Source organism: Dysidea avara, chromosome 3 (genome assembly GCF_963678975.1).
Source record: "Dysidea avara chromosome 3, odDysAvar1.4, whole genome shotgun sequence".
Lineage (NCBI taxonomy): Eukaryota > Metazoa > Porifera > Demospongiae > Dictyoceratida > Dysideidae > Dysidea > Dysidea avara.
This window is the reverse complement of record NC_089274.1, coordinates 3,263,903-3,283,864: the sequence shown is the minus strand read 5'-3', so window position 1 is coordinate 3,283,864 and position 19,962 is coordinate 3,263,903. Positions and strand designations below refer to the sequence as shown.

The window sequence follows — 19,962 nt, the reverse complement described above, 5'->3', positions numbered from 1 at the left end:
TTATTGTAATTGTTTCCGTAAAAGTGTGTGTGTGTGTACCCACAGATACTATACTTACAAAGGATTGGCAACGCGCATAACAACCGTTCGACAATCCTCGTTATGGTCACGTGAGTTGTTACGTAAGTGAGCGCGTCTATTGTCATAGATACGGCTGAGACGACAGCCGTTCCCAGTGCTGTTATTCGTTGTCTACGAGAGGGGAACTACTCTTGCAAAAGATTATTGTAGCGAGTTACGACCGCAGGTCCATTTCGTCATCGCCAATGGATTTATACAAGAGATCCGGTGACTCGGCTGCAGCTGAGCTGTGACGGTGGAATTAACACTGTTGTATCCGAGCTGGAATCTCACCTGAAAGGTCAACGAATGGATTATACTGCTGGTATGTGATATCAATATGATGATGTACTACTAATAAACCATGATAGTGCACCCGGCGGTTGTATGGAGTAAACATCGACGTACAATCGATCAATCTGCCTGTATCACTTGTATTCTTGCATACTCAAAGTTTTGATTCCCTGCAGTCTATTTCCTATTGAACACTATCAGATGAGCATATGAAGTTGTTGTGCCTCTACTTATGAAAGATCCCATGTTTTTTCCCATTTTTCATGGGTACTGCACCCACAAAATCTCTAGTGCCATGAAATTCTAATATGCATATGCATTTCATGGCCTATGAAACATATCATGAAATGACTTTTCATATTACATTCATGATTTAACTTTGATGGCATGGCTGTCATAAGCTTTTCATGGTGTAGTGCTCTGGTATAGTGCTCTGGTATAGTGCATTAACTACATACAGTATGTGTCTGCCTTGGTTGAGAGGTCAGCAACCAAGTAATTAGCTGGAGTGAAAGATTTCAGATTTCAAGAATTGACGTACAAGATTTAGAGCTTGTTGCTGACCCCTCAGCACTGAGTAGTTGCAACTGATCACACAAGCTGTGATAGATGCGATTGTAATGCTGTGTCAATTTCATTATCCTCCCGAACTAGTGATTTTTCTGTAACTATGAAATCAATTCTAAGAGGGAATTCAACAAATCCATCTATGACATGTCTACATTTCATGGCTGTTCCTTAAGAGTACGTGGCTATATTGATCTGAATAATATGTCAGGTTTCATAACAGAGTAACAGCATCTTAAACAGCAATTTGTATTATTGTTACAACAATATATAACCACTGTTTGTCACTTTTCTAGCATTTTTTACAGTCTACAAAAGGGTGGAAACATGCTATCAACAATAGTTGGTATGTGGTTGTGCTATTCTGTATACTGTGCTTATTTTGTACTGATACAGAGTCTGAACTGCAGTGGACAATACTGAACATGATGTGCCGAGGTAGTATCAGGCAAACTCATTTCGGTTCATGGCTACTAAATAACAGTTATTGTATTTGTCTATAATGTATGGTGTGTGTATACGTTTTGTTCATGATTGATACTGGCGACGCCAGGTTTGTATGCTACCTTCAGTGTGACATGGGTACATCAATTCGATATCCAGTGGACCAACTACATCAATGTAGGCTCTTGATTGACCACTGTATGCACCAATATAAACTACGTTGATGTCTCACATATAGTGCGCTTCACTACTAGCAGCTTCATTTTGTTTCCACTACTGTCTCCCTCACTGCGTCTAGATAAAATGACCATCTCAACCAAGTGGTGGATGGCTATACACCAGTGACTGTGACTTCAGGGCAATACATTGAGCTGCTGGATCACATGTATTGATGGCTAATGCCACATCTGAATTTGAGCTCATGCATGTTTGCATTCCATTACCATAACATTAAGCTCTCTTTTGCTGTATAGTAACTTGCTGTTTCTTCTCTCACTACTACGACAAAACTCCACAAATCAACATAACGAAATGACTTCAAAATGAGCTTCAAATCACAACTTACGAAATAATTTTAGCCTCTATGAAACAAAGCATTACACTTTACTAATGGTTTCAAGTATTCTCTTATAAATTGTGTTCAACAAAGCGGTTGTGTTTCTTTGTAAAAACTCCACAAGTGTGAATAGCCATGAGTTTTGGAACTTCTTTACACGCTAGGTTGATGTTTTAGGGTGTGTTACGCTATTTTCCTTTATCAGTTACTCACCTAGTAGTGCTGGGCTCTTTTGAAGAAGGTTGTACGTCAATAGAGATAACTACCCGTGCTACGGAAGAAGAAACTAAGAATCTTGTGCGTCTAGTAACCGGGCAGAGGGCGCGTAAAGACCATAACGAGGATTGGATATGACGTCACTATTGTTTTGATCGCGCGTTGCCAATCCTTTGTAAGTATAGTATCTGTGGTGTACCTATCTACCTATGTTTGTCCGTACGCACCCACGTGAGCAAAATCGTTTAATAACGGTAAAAGCAGCTTTTACGTTAGAAGTTAAAGTGAAATGAAGTCTGTGTTAAACTTCTGCACAGGTGAACTTTGCTCTGAGGTGGTTTCTTTTCGGCGGACTGAAATACGGGTGTGGTGACTTTCCTCAGACTACCTTCCCCTTGAGGTTTTCAGGCATTTAGCAACTGAAAAACAACGGTGCAGGCCTCGTACACTGCCAGGAATAGCCTATCGCTTCGAGTTGAAAGGGGGCGTATCCCTTACGTACGCGAACGAAAATGAAGAGCAGCTTTGAGGCTTTGTCGAGAGAATTTGTGGGAAAAAACACGTTAGTCACACTATAAAACAGTTTAGAAGATAGTTTTGTGCGTAATATGTTGGTTAAAGCGGTTTATTTAACAAACGCTTCCTTAGCAGTGCATAGCAACGTAATTGAACGAATTGCGAATATTTCATGAATTACGAAATACGAGAAATAGCTAATTATATTATCAAACTACCCTATTGTAAAGTAGTAATACATAGTTGGTTAATTCATAGTAGTATATACTGTCTATAGTTATTCCAGATGAGTTAGCTAGCTGCTTGGCGCCTGGTTTTTAGAAGTAGCACAACATCAACTTGTTTCTAAAGCTGTTTTGGTATAGACAAATTGCACTACAATCCTCAAAACACTAAACTACAAACATATGAAAAATAGTTTCTATTATTCAGCAATGCGACACCAGCATATTATAATGATGCCATAAGAGAAATAGTGCTGTGTGATTCTTGCTCCACATCTCAAGTGTAACCTTTCTCTTACCTTTCCCAACGGCATGAAATTCAGATGGATAATAATAACTAGAACAGTTACACTGCACTAAAGTTGAGAAATGGGGGCTGCTGGGCCACACAGATGGCCTAAAGAGGTTTACAGGAATGGTACCATTATTGATAATCAGCCAAGAAGCCATTGCCACACTACCCATAAATCAACACCATGGGATACAAAGAAGGACAAAGATAAGTCAGTGGTGCACATATTGTAGCTGCAGCTGTAGGCAAAAAGCATATCTCCTGGTATGAGTGAAATAATGAAGACATCAAGTCCATAGCATTATCCATAATCAAGTCAACTGTATGATAACACTTCTTTGTAGCATTGCTGAATCCTTCCATGATCAAGATACTCTTATAAAGCAGTCACTGAACTAAACACAAGCAGTTTAGGATGTAGTCTCAGCTATTTAGCAATTCAAAACCAGTAGATCTCAGTGACTTCAAGTTATTGCACAGATCGTTCTATTAGAATAAATGTTGGTGCTTCTTAGCTGGCTGAAATAATTTTCCTAGCAAGTGGATTGATTGCAGACTACACAGGTGCTTCTCATACTGTTCTTTGTCACACTGTATAAAAAGCAGACCATATATGGCTGAAAACGAGGTGGAATAGCCACTTCACTTTTAGTGGTGAGCACTCAGTCACACAATTAATTTTTACATTAAGTTTGTCACTGTGTTATTTCTTCTGATGTGGTATGCGTTGGTCCACCAGTCATAAACAGTGTTACAAAGAAGGTTAATGAAAAATTAGATAGAAATAGAAAAGCCAGGGAGGTTGCCTAAACTTGCAGTTATTTTTGTGGACACTAGTCATCTAAATTATTGAAATGCTATATATGACTAAAGTAGGAATTAAATGTGTGCTAATATAGCTGTGCCTATTCAAATGTAAAATTTCCAGTACAGTGATCTAATCCATGTACTGATACAGAGACATCCATTTTGTCTGTTCCACTATTTATTCACTACAAAGTAACTAGTCACATGAGCTGCTCCCAAACCTGGCTACACCCACCAATCATAGAGTTTTATACTAATTTTACTGTCTGGCTTTTTGTCCTTTTAACAAGAAATGTAAGAGACAAGATGTCCTGTACTCCTTGCCAAGAGTTCATAGTCTTATTCAGCACCAATGCAACCTGTACAAAGTCACAAATTCATCTTTGATCCTTAGATGAGTTGATTGGTGTTGAATAAGGACAAGCCTAAAGAACAGACAAAGGTGTTTATTCTCAACAATTTGCTGAATGTGCTCTAGTTAGACTTCTCCACAGCCCTTAAAATGAAACTCTCATCTGGAGGGGGACACACACTACAAAATGCTAATAAACTATTTTTATTAAACATAGTCATACTACTGACATTTGCAGCAGTAATCGAATCGTGTAACACCTGCTTGAGATGTGAGTGTAGGCTTTAATTGATCATAACTGCAAGAGGCTGAGTTTGCATCCATACATGTGATTCAAACAGAGATGTAAACATCAGTACCTGTTGACAGTAATAGATCATCATCATTGTATTGTAATCATTGATGACCACTGTTACTGTTGATGTGAAAGTCATGACTGCCACACATCATCACTATATGTCTAATTACTCCATAACAGCAACATTTTTCCAATTGTTAATCACACCATTCAAACTAAATATGTATCAAGCCCCATCCTCTACTGTTTGTACAGGGTTTATTCAGTTCACGTGAAATACTTTCAGTCTTGCAGCATTGGGCTTGTCCTACCTCCCTTGCCCTTACTGTATTTGCCATTTTGCACTACTGAAACAAGTTTTGTAGTTATTAATTAAAAGATTAACAGCCAATCCATGAGCAATCTGGAATCACTAGTCTCTCCATTTAGACAATTTTATGACCAAAGAACTTAAATTTAAGCACAATCATGTGACAAATTTAATATCTTGCTTTACAGTGCACCTGTTGAGTAACACTGACTGCTCTATACTTTACCTATACTAATACCACATAAATATCAACATAATGATTATCAGTATTGGTAAATTTCAAGTCCTCACTTGGTGTCCTCACTTGGTGGTTCAATGGTTGAGCTCCAAGGGGACAGTGTGCAGCCATGTATGTGTGGGGTGGCCATCAGGGAAATTCCTACAGTGTATTCATTGTAGTAAGAATATGTGCCACCTCCTAGCAACTAATTATATAAGAGACATTTATCTTACTAATCAGACAAACAAGTTCACCACAACCCACTGGCACAACCTTCTTGCACTTAGTACTAACTTCATTATGGTCTACACTACCACATCTGTAGTCAAAACAAATCACCACCCAGTCAGTCATGGGGATAATCTGAACCTTCAGGACTTACAGGACTAAGATTTGATGTGTAGAAATTAATAGGCTGTCATTTTTATAAAACATGCACAAAACATCATTGTAACAATTCATTTACACAGTGAAACATGGTAACCTGTATATGACTACTATGAAAACCTTCAAGGCCAGCAACATACCAAATATGTGACCCAGTCTGAGATTTATCGCCCATGTCAGCAGATTCGATTTTTCACCAAGGACACAAAGCTATATGAATAAACTATCTAATTCCACAATCAAAATCAGCTAGACTTGAGTGGTCTGGTTTTGCTGGCTGCTTTTCCCAAGCCCAGTGGCGATCCATATGTGCAGTGTGGGGCATTAATGGAGCTCTGGTCAGCCTGGGGATGACTGTATGTGCTGTACAGCTCTGTGGTGTTGAATGAGTACCTCTACTGTGAATTTCCTTTCATTTTAGCCAATTTTGAGACCTGAATGGCCCAAAACATGGCCTAACTAATCCCTACGCCTTCCTTTTCAATTTTTGAACACCATCTTGCCCACCTTTCAGGCCTCCTGCCTCCCACCCCTTTTGCAGCTCACCTGATACAGTCAACCTCGGTTTAAAAACTATCTAAAATGGCGGAAAGCTTAGTTGTTGGCTCCTTGCACAGTGGATGCTCTGGAAGGTAAGGAATTGGTGTAAAACATGTGAAAATTTGGTACACATAGCTTCAACCACTGGCGAGCTACAACACACTAAATACTTAAAACCGGTGTTTCTCGATACTTTTAAATAGGCAATAAGACCGGTTTTCCCAGACTGGGTCACATATGCAGTTAGTCTAACTATGCAGTTTGAAATTCAACATGCATGATCACTATTAGTCTTAGAATTTTACGCAATTCACTTACATAACAGTTACTATGAGATTGCTAAAGCTTACAGGTCTCTAATTCTCTTAGTGACAGATCAAAGTAATATCAATGATTTTTCTGTGATAGTACCCTCTACAATACACTTGCTTATTTAAGGTGCAGCTATCACAAATTAGCTGTGATTTGTACCAAATTGTACTAGCTACAAACTTAAAGCTTTATAACACAACAACACCAAGCATTGTGCATAGTTAAAAACGTGCATGAATTCTACTGGTAAAGAAGATATGCAAATAAAAAAGAAAACATTGTAAATCAGACAGCGTGGGTTCACACTTGTTTCTTTGCTAGTTATTACTGACATACAGTGGTCCCTCATTATTCAACCCTGAGTACATTCAGATAATCGAAAACTTCAGATAAATGAAGTCATTCATTTATATACAGAGCAAACCTCAATTGCTAGCCCAGTCATCTTCTCATACCTAATGGCACAAATAAGTTAATGCCCACCAGCTAATTTATTAGAACAGTTGACTGTTCACTGAAATCAAATGCACAAAAAAAGAGTACAGCAGTATATCCCTCCATTATTGGCGAAACATTCCATTATCTGAACAGTAGAAATGACTGTTCTATTAGAATATTTTGTCAAAGGTGTGCATTCTACTAAAGTAATTGAACTAACACGTGTGACCCTCTTGGTAAAAGTATACAGCAGTTCACACCATTTTAGAGTGTATTATCAACAGTGTCCAAGGAATAGGTTAACAAAGTTTCAGCCTATTATGGTGAACAGTTTTGGTGCTAGACAGTAGCAATTAGATTTGTACACTGAAAATAAAGCCATAACTCGCGTGTACATTAGTCTAGAGTTGGGACTTGGCTCATAGTGTTCACCTTAAATTGTACAAAGTATATTCCTATATTCACTAGCACAAACTATATGAAGATGTTTCAAAAGGCAACAACATTGTTTACATCTGATCTACTGCATTGTAAACAAACACTTGTAAAATGCATACCCTACAGGCAAACAATATTAGTCCAGGTACACCTATGTTCCAGCCAACTAGTATTGTATGCCAGACGGTTTGTGTGGGGGTGGTACAAAGTATATTGTCTGGTCACTGTTGCACACATTCTGGGACCACTGCCGGAATGTTGGCAGAGCCAATCAGATTGCTTTGTGGACTGTGACGAAACAAACACTAATAATCCAAATACTTTATGTAATAAACAGCTACAGATCACTTTTTTGAAAGTTTAACAATGCCATGGGCTTAGGATCTTTGTTTCCCTGATATAGGGTTCTTAAAGCGTTGGTATAAGAACGACTATGGTTCAGTACGGATTTGTGAAACAGTAGAATTGTCAAGGAAGATGTTCAGCAATGTTTCGAATACGTCACTAGGACATTACCAGTATAAGCCTGTTCACAGAGGTGATTGGAACGATTATTACATCATCCTTGGCACAAAACAATACCGTGATGTAATCTAATTGCATTCCAGTGAGTTCACAGAAAGTGTGCAACAGTGACCAGATGGTTTATTTACCACCCCCACACAAACCATCAGAGAGATACCGGTCTTGTCTATGCAGTTGCTAATTACTGAGTTGTGGTATGATGTTGGTACCACCCAAATGCCTTCAGGGTTGACTTTCATACCTTGCATTTTTGATTACTGTCATACAGTAAGGTTGGGCCATAATATAGCACCAAGAGTTAATAATGAGAGGAAAGAGTGACCTTGAGATGAAATATAGCACTTTGCAAATGATTTAAAGAAAGCTTTTTGAACCTACCTAGTTAACCTTTGAAACTAACAACTCTAACAATTTAATGCAACATGGAACTCTTCCAGGCAAATGTTTTGTTTTTGCTTTTTTTTTTTTGCCCATGCATTGTTCTCCATATACAACTGCAGTGACGTATATAACACTGTAGTCACGTAAACATTTTGTATGGCAAATATAGCACTGTTTTTTAACCAGGGCGTACGCCTGGTTACTGGAATTGTTTTGGGAAAAAGTGTGTGTGTGTGTCATTTCGCCCATGTAAGCAAACAGTTTTGCGTCAAAAACAGCCTGTATATGTGAAATGCAGGCTTTGTAAACACTTTATTACACTTTCAAGAAGCTAAGCTTTATGCTGAGACCTCTATTTCAAAATTTGAGTTAAATGGGTTAAAGAACATGTTGTGAACAACTTTTCTAATGGGATATATGGGTGTAATGCAACTGAAAAAAAACAAAAAAAAAAAACAGTGTAATAGGCTTCTTAGGATAGCAGAATTCCTTCAAAGAGAAAGGGGCTATGTCCCATACTTACACGAACAAAATTGATGGGCAGCCTTGAGGTTTTTTCTAAACAATTTATGTGGAAAACATGACACATTATACAACAGTTGAGGAGATAATTCTGTGCGTAATTTGCAGTTTAAATTGGGTTGCTAGAGTCACACTGTGCATAACAACATAATTACCGAATTATAATATAATTGAAATAAGCTAAATTACAATATTTACATGTAAACTAAATTATATACATGGTTGATTAATTATCTATTCAGATAGTATTAACTGCATGGGCGTCTGGTATTTAGAATTGGCATAACACCAACTCATTTTATTTGATCTTTCACTACTCAAAGTTCTTTAAATACTAGTTTAAGCACCACGGCAAGTGCAACATGAAAATATAGCATGATGGCATGGTTGAGGGACAAAGCAAAGCTGAATTTGTGTGGGAAGCCATCAATTTTGTTGTTAGTTTCTATGGTAACATGTTGACAGGATAATAGTGGTCATTCCAGTGTCATGGTAGATTGTGTATATGGTTGTGTCCCATTCACACAAAATGTGATAATGGTATGCACAATATGCTTTGGATAATGACGTCTTTAAAATCACCAAGAGACCTGCTAGCAGAAAGGCTGCAAATCTCACTTTTGATCATTGATTTGCTACGCTCTTCTAAGGCTAATAGCCCACAGTAGATGACCAGTCACCCAAGCAAATATGAGTCTATCCAATGAATTCAATTATGGGAGGTAGAGTCTAACATTGTAGCTACATTTGTTGCGATGAATGGACAAATCCAGAGATATCATTGCTTCCTGGTTTAGAGTGCATGTGTTTAGCTATTATCTGTTTTATGCCACTTCTATTAAAGTTGCAGCAATAAAATGTGAGTTTCTATTTCTCCAGCTCTTCAACAAAAACATGTTCAGTCTTCCGCATTTACTTTACTTTAACATTGTATGACGACTTTAACAATCCCACAATGACTCCACCGATATACCAATGGTCCCATAGCTGCAGTCAGAGATTTCTCTGTACCTTTCAGATTTGTCATATGCAGGCCAGAGGCACCTGCAAGGCGTGTTCTCCTACTCCCACGCATGCATCCCATCTCAGATAACTGCATCACTCATGGTCTCGGCATTGGATACAGCTATAAAACTCAAAGCTATTGTTTGAGTTGCCATGACTATTGCTTGAATATGGTCTGTGCATGATTAGTGCAGGCCCCTGTAAGCAAGATGAATCGTCAAATTTAAATTCATCAAATAGACAAATTGTTCAATTTACCACATATTTTCACATCAATTTTTCAGCTTTTACAGTAGTTACTGTACCATGTAGTTACGTATGATGTTTTTAGCACATACAATGTACAACTAATTTAATAACTTGTTCTATTACACAGTATAAGCATAGTACACTCACATTAATGCCATACACTAAGGGGAGTCATCAAGTTGTAGCTGATCAGATAAAGCACTTTTGAAGTACACACGCTCTCCACTAAGATAACAGAAAAGTGCAACTATTTATACCCAATATAAGATGTAATGCATAATTAACTCACACTAACATAACAGATGATTTTCACCATTGTGATAAATATCAAAAATAATTGACAAACATAAACCAGCTTCACAATACCTTCATGACACCTTGGCAGTATTGGTTAGGTATAATCATTAATGCAGCCTTTCATTAGTTGCTACGAATCATACAGTAGCACTGTATAGTAGGGATCATGGAGGTTTGGGCTTTCTTTCTCTTCAATATCAACCCAACACAAAAAAAAAACAGCCTCACCTTTCTTTCAAATCAGCTTGGTGGTATTGGTCAAGCATAACCAAGCCCAAAAATGCCTTCAGAGCAATCCCAAACCCTTCCACCGAGTTTGTATGGAAATTTTAACTATTTGACTGAATTTTCTACTAACTGACTAACTGATCCCCCAGCCAAGCATAACTCGACTATGCTCAATGCTACAGGCTTGATTTTTTTGACCGATATTCTGGTCACAGAAAAACACCAGAACAGTCCAAATAGCAAACCACTGTAAAAATGGGCATTATCCTTGAGGATTTTATACTTATTACTGTATAGCTGGTAATTTTCATTCCCGGATATTTCAAAGAGGCCCTTCTCTTTGAAAATAAATTCCCACAAGCCGGTTGAAGCAACAATCCGACTTTTAGCAAATCGCTTGCGTATTCCTCGAGTTTTCGCTCAGTATTACTGGTGATAAGGTAAACTGTATCATTACTGTGCCAATAACTAGAAAACAGATGATCCAGAATGGGAATTGATGCTGTCTGCTCTAGAATCTATGGTAGATAGCCAGCTACGATCAAGCGTGATCAAGCCAGTGAATTTATTCCACTCAAGACTCCCTCAGTCTTCTCTCCAGTGCACAGGGATGGGGATCATTCCATCAGTAAGTCAGTTTTTGGCAAACATTCATGCACCTCCATAATTTGTGACACAAATTTCTGTTTATTTGACATCCATCCGGACTTCGAAATATGCACTCTTTGAAATTAAAATCCTTCGAAATTCAGATTTTGCTTCTTGTGCAAAATTTTCTGTTTTGAAAATAACTCGCTATACGGTAACAACTATTGAGTTTAAAAAACAAACTATGAGTTAAAAAAACAAAAATCAGAAAACAAATCAATGTTTGAATACAAATAGCAAGAAAATGAATGAATGAAAGAAAAAAAAGACTAGTCCTAGCTCTAGTGTCAGCAGGAGCCACTTCACAGAGAAGTAGTACGTGTGCCCTGGGGTAGAGGATCTAAAAGGATAAAGTACAACATAATGAGCTGCTGCAAAGTATGAAAGAAGCTAAACTACTTGATCTCCAAGGAGAAACTACAACGCCAAAACAATATACAGTGGAACATGTTAATCAGGACACTTGAAAATGAGGACACCTGTACAATATGGACATTTCCCAAATTATGTAAACTTACCAGGAAAATCAGATAATCAGGACACTTTTGAAGGTGTCCTTAATACACGGGCTTCACTATACTTCAGTTTGTAACTGACTGTATGGCTAAGTAGACCAATGGTAGCATGACCAAGGTAGACCATTTTCACAGCTCTTTCACTAGTGTATAAAAATGTGAATTGGCTATGGTTATTGTCTTTCAGTAGAGTGGCAACTACGGGACTTTATATACTACAGGTGATACTAAGTCACTTCCCCATCCCATTACCCCAAAGTCTACAAGTATAAGGAAAAATTCATATACTTAAGGAAAAGGAAAAATTCATATACTTAAGGAAAAGGAAAAATTCTTAAAAATTCATATACTTTAATTTTTCCTTATACTTGTTTGTTAACTTTTTTTTGTATAACTGCTGAACCCATGCATACCGCATCAAAAGAAAGAATGGTGCCAGAGTTAATGAGTGCCCCAACCATCAATAATTACTAACTTGAAAGTGGCCATTACGCCTCAATGTTCAGCCCGTTACACAGCGCTACAAACGAAGAACAGTAGGAGAAGGGTCTCTGCAATCAATCCAGTCACCACAGAAAATATGGATGATTCATGTGCCCCAACTATCAATTACTGACTCGAAAGTGATATGGGCATTATGTTTCGCTTTCAGCTATGCTCAGCCCATTACACAGTATTACTAACAAAGTACAGTAGAAGAAGCCCCTCTGTAATCAATCCAGTCAACATGGAAAATATGGAAAATTCCAATTAAATTTACAAACATAGGGAATCCATCGAGCTAACTACCGCGAATCGACACCTTTGGCGGTCAGCAAAAAGAAATGGGACACAAAGGAGGACAAAGATAAGTCCATGATGTGTGCATTATACATACTGCGGTATGCCAAAAGGCACCTGTCGGGCTGCAGTGACGTCGAACAATGAAAAAATCAAGCCTGTAGCATTAGCCGTTATCAAGTTACGCTTGCCTGAAGGCATCAGTCAGTCAGCAGAAAATTCACTGAATAAAAAAAATTTAAATTCCATAGCAACCCATCTGAAGCGTTTTTGGCCATTCTGAAGACACTTTTGGGCTTGATTCTACCTAACCAATACTGCCAAGGTGCCATGAAGCTATTGTGAGGCTGATATCTGGTCAATATTTCTTTTGTAAAAAGGTGCTAACCTCCACAATCCCTAATATACAGTACTACTGTACTGTATGATATGGCAGACTCTGTACGTATATGCCAACCATACAGTACTGCCCAAGTGCAACGTCGCGAGCACTAATTGCGTGATTAAAAACTCACTCATAAAGGAGTGTGGCACCCATTTCACCCGCGAGTCTTCAGGGGTGTGGCAGCAATTTCGTTACTTGTGAGCAAAACAGCTGCTATGCCCCTTTATTACTGAGTTTTTGCTCATGACATTGCACTTGGGTGGTACCGTATATAGCAACTGTTGTGAAAGCTCCAGATTATAAATATGGTCTAAGTAATCATGGGCAGGAAGAACCTGCCTGTCTACAAACCAGAGATTGAATTTGATTAAAAAAGAATTCCAGAAAGTAAAAGGTACATCAAGTGTATATCACGGCTGTACAGTACCGGGATTTTTAAGTCTGAAATCGCACACACATTTAAAACATGGCCAATCTGAACCAAGTGCAACTAGTGAGAATGTACTACTTTGATAAGCAGGTGAATGTTCAAGAAGTTGTAGATGGTTAAAGAAGCAACATAGTGACAAATGTGCTGCCATACAAGCTTGTGTAATCAAACAGGAGACATCAAGCCTATATCAAGAAGAAATGGCCCAGTTTGTGTCATGCAAGATTTTGAGAAACTGAGTTAATAGTAGGTATTTATTTACAAGAAATGAAAGAGAAGTTCTTGCAGATGGACATCGACAGTAGCTCATCTAACATTTGCAGAACTTTCAAGAGGATAGGTGTGACTAGGCAGGCGATGCACCATATTGCTCTGTAACAATCAGATTAAGAATGAGCTAAGTATATGGCAGAGAAATCAATGTATGACTCATCCATGCTGGTGTTTATTGATGAAACAGGTTGCGATCGCTGCAACATGATTGGTAAGTATTAGCTTCAGAGGGATGCCAGTATAGGATAGACATCTGTTAGTAAGAGGTATTCGACATTTGGCTATACCTGTCATGTCTTTAAGTGGCATTCATGATGTGTACCTCGAAGAAGGAACTGTATGTGGAAAGATGTTTGCTGAGTTTGTTGATAAGTACCTTTTATCTTGTTTGATACCTTTTAATGGAATAAATGCTAGATCAGTGGTGGAAATGGACAATGCAGGCATTCACCACATTAAGGAAGTTAGAGACAAAGCAGGAGCTAGGCTGCATCACCTCCCTGATCTAATGCCAGCTGAAGGAGTATTCAGTCAAGTCAAGAGCATCATCAAAGGAAATAATTCCTTATTTAAAACATGCTCTGTACATCATGTATTACTAATAATGTGCTTTGGCGGAAGATTGTTATACACACATACAACAATGTTGTATATGAAATTGTTACATTGTAGTACATAAGTGATAGTAATCAATTCTCCAGTGAAGGTCAGACCATATGGTAAAGGCATATAGCTATCAGTACTGTACCGGTACACAATTTGAACTTTGAGCGCTTACATAGTTTACACATGCATAATTGTAATAGGACAATGGACTTGAAAATCCTGGTACATGGCTTGTAGTACAGCCACTACTGTAGCTGTATCTACCACTGATTCATCTTCTTGTGGGACCTCTCTAGTTGTAAACTGTGACCAAAAGTAGTGGTAACTATTCATATCCACCTTACTGCAATTAAGAAAAAGAGTCAGTGTGGTAGACCACAACTATTAGGTTCTTCACAACACTTTAACCAGAGCACATCTTGTAATTTGGCTCTTGCAAACTGAGGTCCATAATAACTAAATTCCATACCATTCATCCACAAACTTAACCCTTAAACCCACAAAGAACTTTTGGGGAATGCGTGCTTATGAAATATGGGCATGCATGGCGACACTAGGTGGGGTAACTTAATTGTATTTCGGAGGTTCCGGATACAAGGTACAGTGTTAACTAGTGGTATTGCCCTTAATTCCTGTTACTCACAGCACTTCAAAGCTAAATCTATAAATAGAATCTTATACTTCCGGTGGCGCTCTTTTCTGTCGCTCACACGAGCACGAGTTGTCAAATTTGTTTCTCTTTGCCGATTGACTTTCTGATGGATGATTCATCCCTGTTCCAGAAGATTTCCTCTGATGATACACTACGCAGGTCTCTCCTAGAGGCGCTACAACCGGCCCCTGAAGGTGATAATGAGGAAGATGAGTCCGTGGCAGCTGGAGGTGACACTACGGCCGTCAACAGGCCCCAGCCAGATGTCGGGGATGGATTTGAAGATACCCCACTGGTAGCCGATGTGCACCAGATGGGAAGAGATGCCTCGCTGGTAGCCGATGCGTGCCAGTCGAGAGGGATTGGCGGGCAGGAAGCCGATGAGTCCTGTCATCGTCCAATCCTCCTGGGAGCCAGGGTGACAACTCTGAGGATAGTAATCGCCACCCTCCACCATTCAATCCAGTTCCAAGCTCAGTTACTTCAGAGAGTGAGTACACCTTTGATACGCATGAAATAATTACTGAATATTTGGAAAAACATTTCCGACGGCTCTCACAAAGCAGGTGCGAAACCCTGCATAAAACACACCCAGTCCCACATACACCTGTTATGAAGGTGCCTAAAGTAGACTGTTTTATGCTGAAACAAAACTACCCAAAGTCACATGATGCTGAGCTGGCCACTATACAATCAGCACTGCTGTCCGCCACAGGCCCTCTCACGTGCCTATGGTCTGACATCATCGACAGTCACTTACACACCAATGAAGAAGGGGTAGTAAATGTGCACAATGTTCTGGATATCGTGCAGCGTACCTTAGTATTATTGGGTAACGCCAATGAGCTAATATCCCAAGCACGACATAGTAACATTCTTCATTGTGTTGATGGTTCACTAGAAAAGTGCGCTAACGACTTGCGACCGAATAGCGGAGAGTTTCTGTTTGGTGACACAGCTCAAGGGCAAGGTGGAGTCTGATACAACCCTTGCTCAGGTAGCTTCGCTTTCGAAGCGCTATCACCCGTACGGCGAGCAACCACGTGACTCCCGTCGTCCAACGCAAGGACTCACTAAACAGTTTTTTCGAAAGGCCCTGTTGGAGGAGTTGGGCACCGGCAGGGCCAATCGTCCAAATTCCAGCACAGACGAGGATCAAGTGCCTATCACCGCCCCCAAGCCCTGCCCACATTCAACAGCTCGGCTAAATCGGGGAAACCCTAGTCAGTCTTCCTCCACCTCACCCCTCTTTTTGGACCTACAGCTAGATTTCTGGATTGTCACAAAGTATGCAACAAAGCCAGTTGGAGGCAGAACTTCTTCTTCACAGAAAACTGGGTGAAGTTAACACAGGATCAATGGATCCTGTCCACTATCCAGGGATATCATCTCCCTCTAGTGCACTGGCCCTACAGTTGGCTACCAGATGGCAGACTGGACGATGACAAGGAATGTATAATGCTAGGCCACCTCTTCCCCGTTTCTCCAACTCTTGGGATGTAACACCAGTAGTAGAATCCCTGAGAAGCTTCTCCACTGAATACACCCTTCTTCAGCTAACAAAGAAGGTTGCAACATTAATGGCTTTGAGTAATGCTGATTGTTGTTCAGACCTGGCAGCCTTAGACAGGGACTATATGAGATGGACCACTACTAGTGTGCACTTCACAGTAGTACCGCTTACTAAGACAAGGTCATCAGGACCACCTAGGTCAGTAGTTTACTCGGCCTTGCCTGATGATCAAGATTTCTGCCCAGTTGCTAACCTTTGTCAGTATATAGAGAGGACTACCCCTTATGTCGCTGCTATGGTTCCAAAGCCAGTCTTTATCACCTCCAAGAAACCGTTTCGAAGGGCTCGTCCTGCTACTTTGGGACATTGGATTAAGGATACCCTTAAGGCAGCAGGGGTAGATACTGAAAGATACACAGCACACTCAACAAGAAGTGCCAGTACTTCCCAAGCTAGAAGGAAGGGAGTGCTTGTTTCTGATATCCTGAAAGTAGCTAACTGGTCCTCGGGAAGCACCTTTGAAAGATTTTATCATAAGCCAAGTGAGCCCTCAGCATTTACAAGAGCTGTCCTTCATTAAAGGCAGAATCACAGGTACATTGTGTTCTTTGAACGTACCACTAGTTAACACTGTACCTTGTATCCGGAACCTCCGAAATACAATTCACAGATTCCTCGAGAACAACGTTCGTAAGGGGAGGATGGATTGTATGAGGAGGTGAAGGATACAAGGTACAATGGAGTCCCACCCGTATGCATTTATTTAACATGTCGCCCTCCATCTAGTTGTGAGGAAGAAGAGGAGGCAGATCATCAGTAGAGGGAAAAGAACATGATGATATGCAAACAACATTATTAGCATGATTACTTGATTCATTATAGATAGTTCTACGAATACAATTGATTTCATATTTTGGTCATGTATTTATATACATGTGCATCTCCATGTATGATGTATGATAGAGTTGACATGAACACAGCAGCAAGGGAGTGAATATGACCTTTGGTCAACAGTGCTACTTGTTTGCTACATCAAAGAGCGCTACCAGAGTATAAGATTCTATTTATAGATTTGGCTTTGAAGTGCTGTGAGTAACAGGAATTAAGGGCAATACCACTAGTTAACGCTGTACCTTGTATCCTTCACCTCCTCATACAATTCATCCTCCCCTTACGGACGCTGTCCTCGGGGAATCTGTGAATTCTTACAGCCTATAAATATACATCAATTAAGTCTGTTCACTTGGCTACTTGGAGAAGGTTAAATGAACAGTGTAACTACAGTGGCTTACTTGTCATGAAGCGATGAACAGTGACAAATCACGTCGCCGTGTTTCAAAATTCTTGCCACATGTTTAATTTTGATTGCAGGTTTACTCACGTGAGTCAATACGGCCTGATAGAAAATTTAACGGCAAATCAAATGGAAGTTGCTGCAAAGTGATAGGAGCAACCACCATCAAGTTATCAACCATTTTATAAAGGTACGTAAAAGGTTATTGTGTTTCCTTACCGAAAGTTATTTTTATGGCTAGTTTTGGCCTCACCATTTAGCATTAGGGTAAAACCCTAGGTATCATTTTAATTCTTGTTACATCACAAGTAGAATGATGCAAATTGCGTAGCCATAGAATGGACGCTTCGAAAGTTACAGCGCTTTGTGCAAGGCATGCGTATTTAGTTTAAATCCAGTTTTCAGGTTTAAGGGTTAAAAAATCACAGAATTTCTGATTGAACTGGACAGTTAATCATTACTAGGTGATCTGGACAGCTCCAAACATCTTGAAATGTATAGTCTTTTTGCTATATTAAGGCTTGAGACCATGCCCAAGAGCAAAATCTTGATGTATTTTTTCAGCACTGGTATAGATCACCGAGGCTATTAGGAACGTGTAGAGCACGTTTTGTGACTGTGTGAAAACTACCCAAACTGTGTAACAGCTGGCAAAAGAAAATTGTTGGATGCAAAGAAATTCAAATGGGCAGACAGATGAACATTTTGTAGATGCTAAGCCCATGTCCCCAGCTAGGACAAACGGGTATAGTTATAAAAACTGGAACGGAATGGGGCACGCGCCAACTTGAAAAATCGTTTTCGCAGATTGTGCACTATTTCCAACTGTCACACAATAACTAAAATAATATTGTGCTAGAGTTAGTCTTCTTGTACTACTAGAAATCGCTCACTCAAAGTTTCTATTTAATGCCTGAAACAAGAATGCCATTTTACAATCACCTACACTGAAAAATGATTTACTCTACAAATTATTATTTTGTAACCACTGTAAACATACAATTCACAGCCACTAACATACACTGCGGTTAACTCTCGTAAATCATTGCAAATGCTGGCAGACTTCAGAAAACCAGCTTCACTGTTACTAAAGGCTTGGACAAAACCGTAATATGAAAATGCTATAGCAGTTTACCTTTTAGAATGATAACAAAGTAATTCTACATCAGGATTAAGCAGAATGTGATGGATTGTTAAGAACATAATATGCGATGTGGCGGGCATTAAATAGAAACTCCGAGCGAGCGATTTCTAGCATGCTTATAAGTAGAAGTAAACTAACTCTAGCACATTATATATGACAGTTGGAAACGTTGCACAATCTGCTAAAACCGATTTTTTCTACTCGGCACATGTCCCGATTGCAGTTGGTTCCATTCCATCCACTTTTATAACTACCCAGAACAAATTAAACTATTCTCTACAAAATTTGCTTGTACCACTTGCTACACTCATCAATTATCTGTCTACAAATTTCTTTTTAGGTCCAATATTTAGAATAGTCATCCAATTTGTTATGCGAATACAAGTTGGAATTTTTATCAATATGCATCTATCATTCACCAACCTGATCACAAATCAATACTTGTTGCCTACTCTGTATTGTTACAAAGAACATTTGGCTCACCACTCTGCATTTACGTATAAAAGAACAGACAAAGTTTTACTATTCCAGCTGTCAGTGACAGGGCATGAAAAACTAAGAATTCATAGTGTGCAGTACATGTACAGTAGTACTATTGCTCTACTCCTTACCGAAAATAATACTGTAGGATAGTCTATTCCTATCCCAAAAGTAAGTTTACCTCTTTAGAACGACAATTCTGTTAAGAATTCAAATACATTTGTGTCTTTTCTGTAAGGACACAGTGTGGCCACTATTTGAAGTGCAGCAAGTGCGGTATGTATTTCTACTGCTGCAAATTTTGTCTATATGTGACCGGATCTGCAAAAACCCGGCATAATAGTACATTTTTCAAATTCTTTATTATTGAATATTTATAATCTACTTAGCCAAGTGTATGCTTTGGCTAAGTTTCAACCTTGTATGCCAACAGCTTTTGGAGTTACAGCTGTACAAAGTAGCAACAACAGAAAGATCGACTTGTACAGCAAGTATTAGGAAAATAAATTACAGGCGCTTACAAAAATGGCTGTAACTTACAAACACAATGTAGTACAGAGTTGCAACTTGCACCATCATGTTCACCATGAATAGGGGAATCCATTACTGGGTAAGCTTTTCCTTCTATCACCGTTCTTTACTACATACAGAGCCAAAATCAGTGAAGATCAATGCATCAATCGCTTCGACATGACGTAAACAAATGCCCATAGTTTGCGCATCCTTTAGTCTACTGCAATGAAGCAAACATTGTCGAACTCCCC

The 19,962-nt window shown here is 39.2% G+C and overlaps 2 long non-coding RNA genes across 5 annotated transcripts in view; one reads left to right on the top strand and one right to left on the bottom strand.

Annotated features, from left to right (window-relative positions):
• The window catches only part of LOC136248914 (uncharacterized), a 29,474-nt gene that overhangs the window by 5,414 nt on the left and 4,098 nt on the right, over positions 1-19,962 (bottom strand). For 2 of the 4 annotated variants that reach the window (XR_010697903.1, XR_010697902.1), the window contains exons 2-3: positions 10,101-10,178; positions 4,688-5,315 (exon numbers count right to left, since the gene is read on the bottom strand). This is a non-coding gene — a long non-coding RNA (uncharacterized lncRNA). Of the gene's footprint in view, positions 1-4,687; positions 5,316-10,100; positions 10,179-11,644; positions 11,785-19,962 lie in introns of all 4 variants that reach the window. The other 2 variants (XR_010697905.1, XR_010697904.1) reach the window with 2 other exon arrangements.
• Positions 46-1,486, top strand: LOC136248908 (uncharacterized). Its single transcript, XR_010697898.1, has 3 exons — positions 46-385; positions 1,218-1,267; positions 1,318-1,486. It is a non-coding gene; the product is annotated as an uncharacterized lncRNA (long non-coding RNA).